This window comes from Argopecten irradians, chromosome 7 (genome assembly GCF_041381155.1).
Source record: "Argopecten irradians isolate NY chromosome 7, Ai_NY, whole genome shotgun sequence".
NCBI lineage: Eukaryota > Metazoa > Mollusca > Bivalvia > Pectinida > Pectinidae > Argopecten > Argopecten irradians.
The window spans coordinates 21,936,562-21,948,279 of record NC_091140.1 but is presented as its reverse complement, the minus strand read 5'-3'; positions in this window follow the sequence as shown (position 1 = coordinate 21,948,279).

Below are 11,718 nucleotides of genomic sequence, written 5' to 3'. Positions count from 1 at the left end.
ACGATATTAGAACGAAAAATATCCCTATTTGATGATCAGGCCATTTGAACTACCAATAGCAAGATAACAAACTTCCTGATAACCATACACACTCGAGTCTCAACGCTACCATCCTCGATATTCCAGGGGTTCCGATCACTTACGATCTCTACACCCCTGGACTATTTCATAGCGAAATTGAAGGCAGTTCAGCGGAAAACATTTGACCAATCACAGACTACAGAGAGAGCAACGCCTAACATCAAAGTCACAGAGTCAACCACAGTGTGCCGTTATACGGCTCTTTTGATGTACATCAAATGACTTAGTTACCTGTTCTATTCTGTTGCCTCCAGTTTTACTATGAGATAGTCCAGGGGTGTAGAGATCTTAAGTGATCGGAAGCCCTGGATAATCGAGGATGCAACGCTACTGAAAAGTCGATCAAAAGGAACAGAAATTTACAAAAAGGGTCTCGTTTTGTTAAAGCCGCTTACGTGGATGATCAACATCACCATACCGTTAAACTGAAGTCAACAACAAAGAGTACTTTCCACATGCTCCAAACTGCTGAAAAGAACAACACAACCTCATCAACACGATTGCAATGTCATGGCGTCACCCAAACTGTTTCCTTGACACAAGACCCATATTTTTACATATTAAACTCCCTGCTAAGGACTCGACAATAATAGTCTCTTTCTTACAACTATAGTGGGATTGTTGCCAACAAAGTCGGCTGATGTCATAGAACATAATTAAATCTTTAACATTGCCGATCATTATTCGATAAGCTGCAATAAGTTACACTCTACTGCATTAGTGAAAATACATTATAGCAGAACAAGTACCCGGTGGAGGAAAGTAAACGTCGAATGTTACAAGGAAAATGTATCTAGGGACGCAAAACATATCAAATGACTTCCAAAAATTTAATTCTTCTTTGAAAATATAATGCAAGTCATAACGATTTCCATAAGCATACCTATAATTCTCATTATAATTAGGATTAACCTGGGTTGTGTAAAGAAAAACGTGCGTGTTGTGTGTGTGTAAGGGCACGAGTAAAATCTCGCCAACATCTCTACATATGCTGACCGCATATGGTTTCAAATCCTGGCATGTAGATATTATGCTTTCCGCAGTAATGGAACCACGTGAAAAAAAACCCATCAGATTATGGGCTATTCCAACCGGCTTTCGTCCATCCGTGCTGGCATGTGATCCATAGGTCGTTGACAGTATAATGTAACCGGATGGGGTGTGTTGTTCGGTGTCTTCGGTTCGGTTGCATTTAATATTTTTAGACAGACCGGAGAAAAAAAAAGAAAAAGGTCCATGGTAAGCCATGGTGGATTTTGTCTATTGAAGTTTGTAACAGCTATCTAAAAAAAAAACGATAAAGGGATTTCCCTATAATTTTGATTAGCATGTTTCCCTTGGTGTATATAAATCAATATAGCCGACAGGTAGTCATAATTGGTTTTGGCATTTTAAGGTTTTTATCACTATTTTAATCCGAAATTACGGGAGGTATCTTCTTAAGATTTCTTATAGCTTCCCCTTAGTCCCTAGGTGTGCTAATTATTTGGGCAAATCTGGAAAACATGGCTGACAAGTAGTCATCTTTGATATTGGCAATGGAAATGTTTTTGTCTCCATGCAGACTTAAAGTGTCTTTTACCTGTGTGTATCAAATAGCTTAAAGAACAAGGAAAAGCTCACAAAAACACTTCTGTCGTTGACGGACAAAGATAATTCTATGCCGGGGGAATGGGGGGCGCCATGATCCACGGTAATATTTTGTTCATAACATCTAGATTGAAGCCCAGACGCACCAAAATACTAGCCTGATTTGGAGTCATAATACTTCCACTGTCAAACAAATGTTGTATACAGACAATTTGCGACCCCATAGTGAAATGGGCTGTTCAACAACTGATCAGTCGAGGATTTTATTGATGTAGTCTACACGGCCTACTACTATGACCTAATGCCCTGGGAAACTATTGAGGCACTGGGGATATAACAATAATTATTACAAAGGACCATCATAAATCCAGATTATCATCCATCTTACAAAGTAACCTTTGGGTCTGAGGGATGCAACTTCATACCAGACTCACAAGACTAGCGATCAGAACGTATTTCATATACTAATATTAAAAAAAAAGACAATTTTAAAAAGCTGGTATTTTTAGTACTGTCGAACGAGGGTCTCTAACTTAAAAATTCAGGGATGAGTTATCTTATACAATGTACTGACCATAGACACTACTCACCAAGACCCAATATGGAAATGTACACATTATGTAGGTACACTGTAATATAAGCTTGTAGATTTAAATGTGTTTTCATGATGATATGCATCTTGGAGTGTGTTTCTTTGACTACAAAGAAGTTGCATGTTTGCAAGTATTTTTTTTTTTTTTTGAAATTTTCAGTCGAGCAGCTCGATTCTCCCGTAGTTTCCTCAATCGAGTGTTTGCTTTCTGTAAGTGGATTTCATCATCTTTGAATACTTCTAGAATACGTTGATTTCATAATACCAAAACAAAGTGGATATAGTATGATTTACCTTTCATTAGTCGCACCTTCCGGTGAATGTGACGTCATAAAAATCCCTTCAAAATATGACGCTTCAATCACCGAAAGAAAGTTCAAAACCTTGCACTCTTCATATTAGCAGGGGTAATGATTTATTAAAATTAATCTGTGTATTTACAATGTAAATGTACAATACTTCTTCGTAAATAGATACTGATAAAACAATATTGATTTACATACATTTACTTATTATACATTGCATCCATTTTTATTGAAATCTAATAGCTCTGATTTCAGTGTTTAAATTATTTTCATTTCTGGTAATTTCAATATAATAATGAAGTTTATGCTTAATATAAAGTCACAGACATCAGACTTAATCTTGGAGTAATTGGTGTTATTAATTTCCAGTATTTATCTATATAGCTAGCAATCCCTTTTTACAAAAATGGTAATTTTCATATTTAAAAGATAACCACACAGTGTAATAAAATTTGACTCTTATTTGTACATGTATATATCCATAATACTGGTACTGCAAAAGGGAGATAACTGGTGTGCTATTCTTCTTCAGTTCCATTATCTTCTGCTATACATTCAGAAAACTTACTTTACATGTGTACAAAGTTAGTATGTTTACGTATAAGTTTATGATGTGAGAAAAAATCAAATTGCTGTAAATTAAGTAAAAGTTGTTCTTGTGCATGAGGTAAATTTGTAAATTACAAAAGACATATATTTCTTCAATATATTTGTTTGGCCAGACTTGTAATGGAATGTTCATACAGGCTATTTCTATGCCAAAAAGTATTGATTTAAATCTCTGTGTTTTTTGTGTTTGTTTGTGTCTCATATTCATGTCCTTACAGTTCTTTCTTCAATATATTCAATGTGGTCAGCTATTACTTAATGCTATATAACCGTACGATGGAAGGTGCCAAAATAATCTCTGATAACTGTCAAGGGTTAGGGGATAAAAATAAAAGAAAAGAAGTTTTTTCATTTTTAAAAAGTAAACAGTACAATACTTTTTCTCCATATACTTATTCTCTGTGTAGAAATATAAGCTTGTAGATTTAAATGTGTTTTCATGATGATATGCATCTTGGTGTGTGTTTCTTTGACTACAAAGAAGTTGCATGTTTGCAAGTATTTTTTTTTTTTAATTTTCAGTCGAGCAGCTCGATTCTCCCGTAGTTTCCTCAATCGAGTGTTTGCTTTCTGTAAGTGGATTTCATCATCTTTGAATACTTCTAGAATACGTTGATTTCATAATACCAAAACAAAGTGGATATAGTATGATTTACCTTTCATTAGTCGCACCTTCCGGTGAATGTGACGTCATAAAAATCCCTTCAAAATATGACGCTTCAATCACCGAAAGAAAGTTCAAAACCTTGCACTCTCCATATTAGCAGGGGTAATGATTTATTAAAATTAATCTGTGTATTTACAATGTAAATGTACAATACTTCTTCGTAAATAGATACTGATAAAACAATATTGATTTACATACATTTACTTATTATACATTGCATCCATTTTTATTGAAATCTAATAGCTCTGATTTCAGTGTTTAAATTATTTTCATTTCTGGTAATTTCAATATAATAATGAAGTTTATGCTTAATATAAAGTCACAGACATCAGACTTAATCTTGGAGTAATTGGTGTCATTAATTTCCAGTATCTATCTATATAGCTAGCAATCCCTTTTACAAAAATGGTAATTTTCATATTTAAAAGATAACCACACAGTGTAATAAAATTTGACTCTTATTTGTACATGTATATCCATAATACTGGTACTGCAAAAGGGAGATAACTGGTGTGCTATTCTTCTTCAGTTCCATTATCTTCTGCTATACATTCAGAAAACTTACTTTACATGTGTACAAAGTTAGTATGTTTACGTATAAGTTTATGATGTGAGAAAAAATCAAATTGCTGTAAATTAAGTAAAAGTTGTTCTTGTGCATGAGGTAAATTTGTAAATTACAAAAGACATATATTTCTTCAATATATTTGTTTGGCCAGACTTGTAATGGAATGTTCATACAGGCTATTTCTATGCCAAAAAGTATTGTTTTAAATCTCTGTGTTTTTTGTGTTTGTTTGTGTCTCATATTCATGTCCTTACAGTTCTTTCTTCAATATATTCAATGTGGTCAGCTATTACTTAATGCTATATAACCGTACGATGGAAGGTGCCAAAATAATCTCTGATAACTGTCAAGGGTTAGGGGATAAAAATAAAAGAAAAGAAGTTTTTTCATTTTTAAAAAGTAAACAGTACAATACTTTTTCTCCATATATATTTATTCTCTGTGTAGAAATCTTAGCCATCAGAATTCGGAATAATAATAACATAAAAGGCATCAGTGTAGAAAATCAGCCAATTTTAATATCTCAATATGCAGACGACACCTCTCTTATTTTAGATGGATCAAAATTGTCTCTTAAAGAAGCAATGAAAGAATTAAAAGAATATGCTAAATTATCTGGCTTGAAAATAAATTCTAGCAACACTCAAATAATTTGGATTGGCAATAAAAAATATAGTGATGAAATTTTTTATCCTGAGTGGAATTTGAAATGGGGAAATACTGAGTTTACTCTCCTAGGCATAGAATTCCATGTTGACCTTCATCGTATACCAAAACTAAATTTTGATAAAAAAACTTGTTAAATTAAAATCTCTTATTCAGTCTTGGAAAAGAAGAATCCTTACATCCATAGGTAAATTACATGTTATAAAATCTCTACTAATATCTCAATTTAATCACCTGTTCATCTCTTTACCTAATCCTCGTGACGATTTCATTAAAAAACTAAATTCAGAACTTTTCGACTGCCTTTGGAATGGTAAAACTGACAAAATCAAAAGAGATGTGGTAATTAAGAAATATTATGAAGGGGGTCTTAATATGGTGCATGTTAATTCTTTCATTGCTTCTCTAAAACTAATATGGATAAGGAGACTTCTCACTGGAGATAGTAAATATAAGACCATAGTTTAAACATTTATTGATTTGAATAAACTAGCATATTGTGGAAATGAATATATTTTTCATTGTGATAAAAAAATGTAAAAATCTTTTTTGGAAAGATGTTTTAAAAGCTTGGTATATGTTAGAACAAAAAAATACATCACTGGAAAAAGGTGTTGAATCACTATTAAAAACACCCATTTGGCATAACAATTTATTCAAAATTGAAAACAAAAGTATTTTTTATCACGATTGGTACAGAAAAGGGATTTCTGTAGTTAATGATTTTATAAAAAAAACAACATTTTATATACTTTCAACGAATTTTGTCAACGGTATGATTTAAACATCAACTTTCTCCAGTTTGAAGGCATTGCTACTAGTGTTAGAAGATATATTGCCAATCATGATATGACAAATGTAACTCTAAATTTCCCTTACATGCCAATATATCTTTTAAGAGTAAAGAAGGTGCAAAAGATTTTTACAATATACTCAGTTCAAATGATACTATTGCAACAGGACGGAAAAAATGGGAAGACTTTTTTAACTTTGACAATGATAAATGGAAAATGATTTACAGAACCCCTTTTCTTGTTTCTCAAAATACAAAATTGCAGTGGCTACAGTATAGAATAAACCATCATATACTTACAACAAATGTTCATCTTTTTAGATTAGGTATTACAGAAAGCCCTTATTGTTCGCTATGTAACGATGAAATAGAAACTTATTGAGCACGCATTTTGGGACTGTTACAAAATTCAAGAGTTTTACAACACTTTGGAATATTTTATTGATGCTCTGCTAATTCCCTTTAGATTTAATAAAGAAACATTGCTTTTCGGATTTCATAATAGAGTAACAAATAGTGAAATTGATAATGAAATAGTTCTTATGATTAAATGGTATATATATAAGTCCAGATGTCTAAACACACCATTATCTATCACAGCTTTCATCAATCATATTAAAGATCAGTACACTATTCAGAAATTTAATATACAAATTAGTGATAATATACTGAAAGTTAAATTTGACAGGAAATGGGTAAAATGGCAAAGTTTACTAGAATGATCATGATTATTCAAAAAAAATTGTCGCCATACCTTTCTCTCTTAATGCTTTACCAGGTATATTTTTCCAAGTAGTTGACCACCATAGTCTTTTTTAAAGTTATATAATTTAATCTAAATGCTTTTCTAATGTATATTGTTATGTTTTGCAAAATGTAGTTTTAGTGTTGTCTTTTGTGCAGTGTTTTGTTTATATGACTATTTGTGTGAGGAGTATGTGTGTCTTTGCGTGTGATTTTATTTTTTCTGTTTGTGGAAGTATGATTGATATAATGTTGTGTATTATACATGTACGATAATTTGGAAAAATAAAAGAAATATAAAAAAAAATTAATCTGAAACCGGAAGCAACGCATTTCTATTACATGTAATATGATTTTTTTTATATTTATACACGAGGTAAAAAAAGGACATTTATTTTAATAACAATACTAATCCTTATATGTTTTAATATAATGTGGTTACATCGTTACAAATATATACAAGTTATAATATCACATTGCGTTAGTGTTAAAAATAGAAATAACAACATTTTTATTGAACAATAGTTACATATTTAGACAAGTATAATTTACATCAGGACATTGCATTAGTGTTAACTATATGGTTATCATAAGTACATAAAACATTCTAAAAGCATCGTAAATAGACTATATGTAGAAGTTCGTGAATACAAAAAATTAACATACCAATAAAGTAGAATATGTACAAATTGCATGAAAGGTACAAATCCAAACATGTGAAAAGTCATATTTCGCCTATGCAATAAAGAGCAGTTGAAAATATTCACTTGAACTTTACATACGCGTATACCTTACAACAGTTTGTCTTGCAACAGCAGCAACAACAAATGAAACAGACAACGATTAGAGCGACACATCCAAGGGCGATAACTACGGGAACCCATCTGTAACATAAACAAATATTACTGTGGTGTAACGCAAATTTAAAAGTGTAGCACCTAACTTATGCATAACAAAATAAACAAATGATAATGGACATATAATCTATTGTTCCAAACTGTTAACAAAAGTTAATTGAAATATGGTAAAAAAAAAACCAAACAAACAAAACCCCCCAAAAAACCCAAGTACTTCTATGAAAACAAAATTTGACGATATAGTTTTGTTTTGCATCCATCAATTTAAAACAAAAAGATTTAATAAATTACTGGTGTAAAACCTATTCAGAATTAGACAGATTAAATAAACCATTTTCAAATAATTGTAGCTGGATTGGGCTGGTTCGATCATCGGTGACCAGGTGGCGCAATGGTAGAGCATTCGGCTAGTGTTCGGAGGTCCCGGGTTCGAATCCCGGTCTGGCCGCTACATTTTCTCCTCTCCTGTTACATAAAGTTCAGCTAACGCCTACTCGCTTATAAATCGAGTATTGAGAAGCTACAGATTAAATGGAATGTGAGTTATCTATGATTGTATAGTGACTAAACTGAGTGACAGTGTTAATTGAATGTGGACATAATCGAAAAAAAAGTCAAATAGGACACGTCGAAATATAGACGTAATGCAGTTTGGGTCGAAATACAGACTAAACTCACACATGCTGACGGAAGTAGTCAGCACAAAGGTTCTCCCTGTCCTCGCTGTCTGTCCGGGAGTTGATGTCGTCACAGCAGTAGTACCGTGTGTTGTTATGACAACAATAGTCTTTACACCATATAGCATCATTGTCTTGTGTCACTGGGTCTCCAATGTGGGCTACACAGCATTCGCCTGCAATCGCTCCAGAAACTAACAAATAGGGGAAAAAAGAATAAAACAAACTAAAAAAAAACACGCCCAATATTATCAGTTATGGACCTAGATTCACGAACGTTCCTTAAACTTTAGGATTTAACTAAGTAAAAATTATCCATAGAAAAAGTATTACAGGAAATCTGTAATGTTTTTCTATGAGGAATTGTAAGTTAATAAATTCCTTAAGTTAAATGAATGTTCGTGAAACTGAGCCCTGAGGCGGTTAATCTTATTATGAATCTTATCCTACATCTGGATGTGTCTGTACGTTGATTTCAAAAGATCCAGCATGACCAAGAAGTAGATTTCCATGCAAAGTCTCTAAATTCACCACAAGTTTGAAGTTCAACCCTTTTTAGATTTTGGCAATACATTTTTCAATCACTGTTCATGTACTCTGACTGATGTAAAGGATGACTTGGCCAAGCTCAGTTTGTTTATGCCACCATCTTCCATGAACGCCAGCGTTTCCACGACTAATGTGGGAGGCGATGTAGTATTAGTAAATAACATAACGATATACCCAACAAAGATGCACCATAGTATTATGGAAGGATTATAATCGATCAACATTGTCATTGTGTAAACTTAGAGTACGATGTAACACTCATCAAATTCATATGACAGTCATAAAATTAAAACATATGTGAAAAATATATGAATTGCAGATGAGACTAAATGTACACTATATGTATATGTGTGTATTGCAGTTAGTATGAATTTCAGTGAATACATAGTTTACTTATTACTTCCTTATAATTGAACTGAGCTTGGCCAAGTCCGTAATGGATTACCACGTGCACTGACTTACCTAGGAGACATACTCCAACTGAAATCAAGACAATACTAAAATTCATCTTGTCTAACTCACTGTCGGATGTTATTATTGATGGCAGCTTCAGGAATGCCGTATAACTGGATTGCCTTGGAGTCTATTTACGTAATGTAGGTCAAACCAGTGAATTGAAAATGAAACTTAACATTTTAACGTTGAGGTAGCAGTGTACAGTTAGACCGAATGGCCATGGGTGAGATTTTTATTAATAGAAAGCCCCTGTTTTATTATATGCATGAAAAATTAAAAAAATGTATATGTCCTAAAATTGGTGAATTCAATCTAGAGAATTATATGCTAGGCTTCACATTTGCATAAAGAAATTCCCCAAAATGGGTTCGAGATTAATGGTTTAGAGGGTATCGAATGTGCGGCTAAGACGTTAAAACTCAATTCTGTAGCAGCAGAAAATTGATAGCCGCGGTACGGGGTAAGATTGCTCAAAAGTTTGATTTTATACCTATGTTGAAATAGGCTCAGTTCCGCTATCACGACAGTTTGGTTACGATGGTTTTTACAGGCTCACAAAACAACAAAAAGCAGACCTGTCCAAAAATGAACTCTGCATGACAATTGCAAATGTTGTGTAGATTAAAAATGTATATACTTTTTTATAGGTGTTAAAAAGCTGTGTGTACATAATTAAAGCCTGCACATTATTTTGCTGAATTTTCAAATCTACTGTTCACTGCTACCTGAACTGTTTGAAGGTATGACGTCGTGAGTGTGATAATGATAAAGGCATCAGTTTGAAATGTTTAATTGTTCAATTTGCACAAGATAAAATGTGCTTTTATTAAAACAAAATGAAATAACAACACATGCAAATACGTTCAAAAGCGAAAAAGGATGTAATGTTAAATTATCTACTGTGAAATCGTGTGTATGACTTAATTTGGCCAAAAAGATAACATATGTTTCTATATGGATGATGATCCCACTATACCTCGCTACATACCATAACTGTGTAGAAATAAATTGTTTGCTTCATTATATTATACAAAATATTGCATGATTATAGGATATGTTACAACCTTTTGAAATAAACGTTTATATTTTCAAGTTATACACCATTTATTGATCCCATTGCTTGATGATCATTGAAATAAACTCTAGGTTACTTATATTGATTACACAGACGTTTTGTTTACTTATCGATAACATTTTCAGGGGTTGTCATGCAACACGTGTGTTATGTCTTACTGATAAACATTTATACAAAGTATAATCGAAACGAAAACAAAACTACAGGTAGCTTCTCGGAAATACTCCTTTTGTCGAGATTCATCACCTGTGTACAGGCCTTCCTCAAATATGTACTTCAGCTATGTAGTAAACACTGATCTATGGGTTGGGGGTTGACGGGGACCAAAAAACTTATTATTCAACATGATTTCTCTTTGGCTTTGCCAACATTAATGCGCCAACACTTTTATATGCTATTTCTCTAGTTTACTTAACTAAACCAAACACATGTCGGTCAGGATACATTAAAGTCCTTTTAGAACCTGGGTATTTTAAGTTTGGCTATATACTAGTAGTGAGAGATATTCCATGTGATCTCATTGTTTTCGTTGATGTCTGGTCATCATGATTAAAATAGAAAATATAAGTTTTTAGGTCTTCTGGCCCGAAGAGCAGGTGAACTTTATGCCATGGCGCGACGTCCGTCCGTCAACATATCTTTAAAATCACTCGCTACCAGTCTCGCTACTAGTCATATAGTTGTTACGAATTTGACTAACATCCTTGTGGAAAGGGCAATAGTGTATAAATCTTGGCTTTTGACCTCCTGTGACAGGAGGGGCGATTCTTTAAACCGCTACTAGTCATTGAGATATGCATAGATTGTAACCAAATTTGTCCAGAAATATCCTTGGGGGAAGAGGACCAGGTTCTTGGCTCTAACTCCTCTGCTGCAGGAGGGGCGGGGCGCAATAGGGGTAAAAGTTGTAAATTTATCCTTTAAATCGCTACTAGTCATCAAGGGTTCTGCATGAATTGTTAGCATGATGCCAGAAACATTGTGAAGGGAAGGGGAGCATAGGTTGTTATCAGTTACCAAATACATGACCCTGACCGCAGGGACAGGATCTAGTAGGCGGGCCCAATAAACGCGCCCCCCTACGAAGAAATTCTAAGACTTCAACCTGTATTCTCCTCGCCACAGTGCTTTCACATACCAGGTAAGCGATAAGATCACAACCACAATGTTACTCTTCACCTTTGTTTTTTTTTAAATATATTCCAGAAAACTTTAATCACCCTATTTGTATCAATTATGTGTATATGTTAAACAAATAGTTTGTAAACACTTCTCAATATATCAAGGCTCTACCACAACTATACAATTATATGTTTGTACTTTCAATTTAATTCAAAACTTAGTCAAAATAGGATAGAACTAATTGTTAAAATGTTATTTACACCTTTTAATACATACCACACTGTTTCAATTATCGATTATTTGAAAAGCGAACGTGAAAGAATAGCGAGTGACTTTTTTCTTTCTATGCAGATACATGTAAATGTAA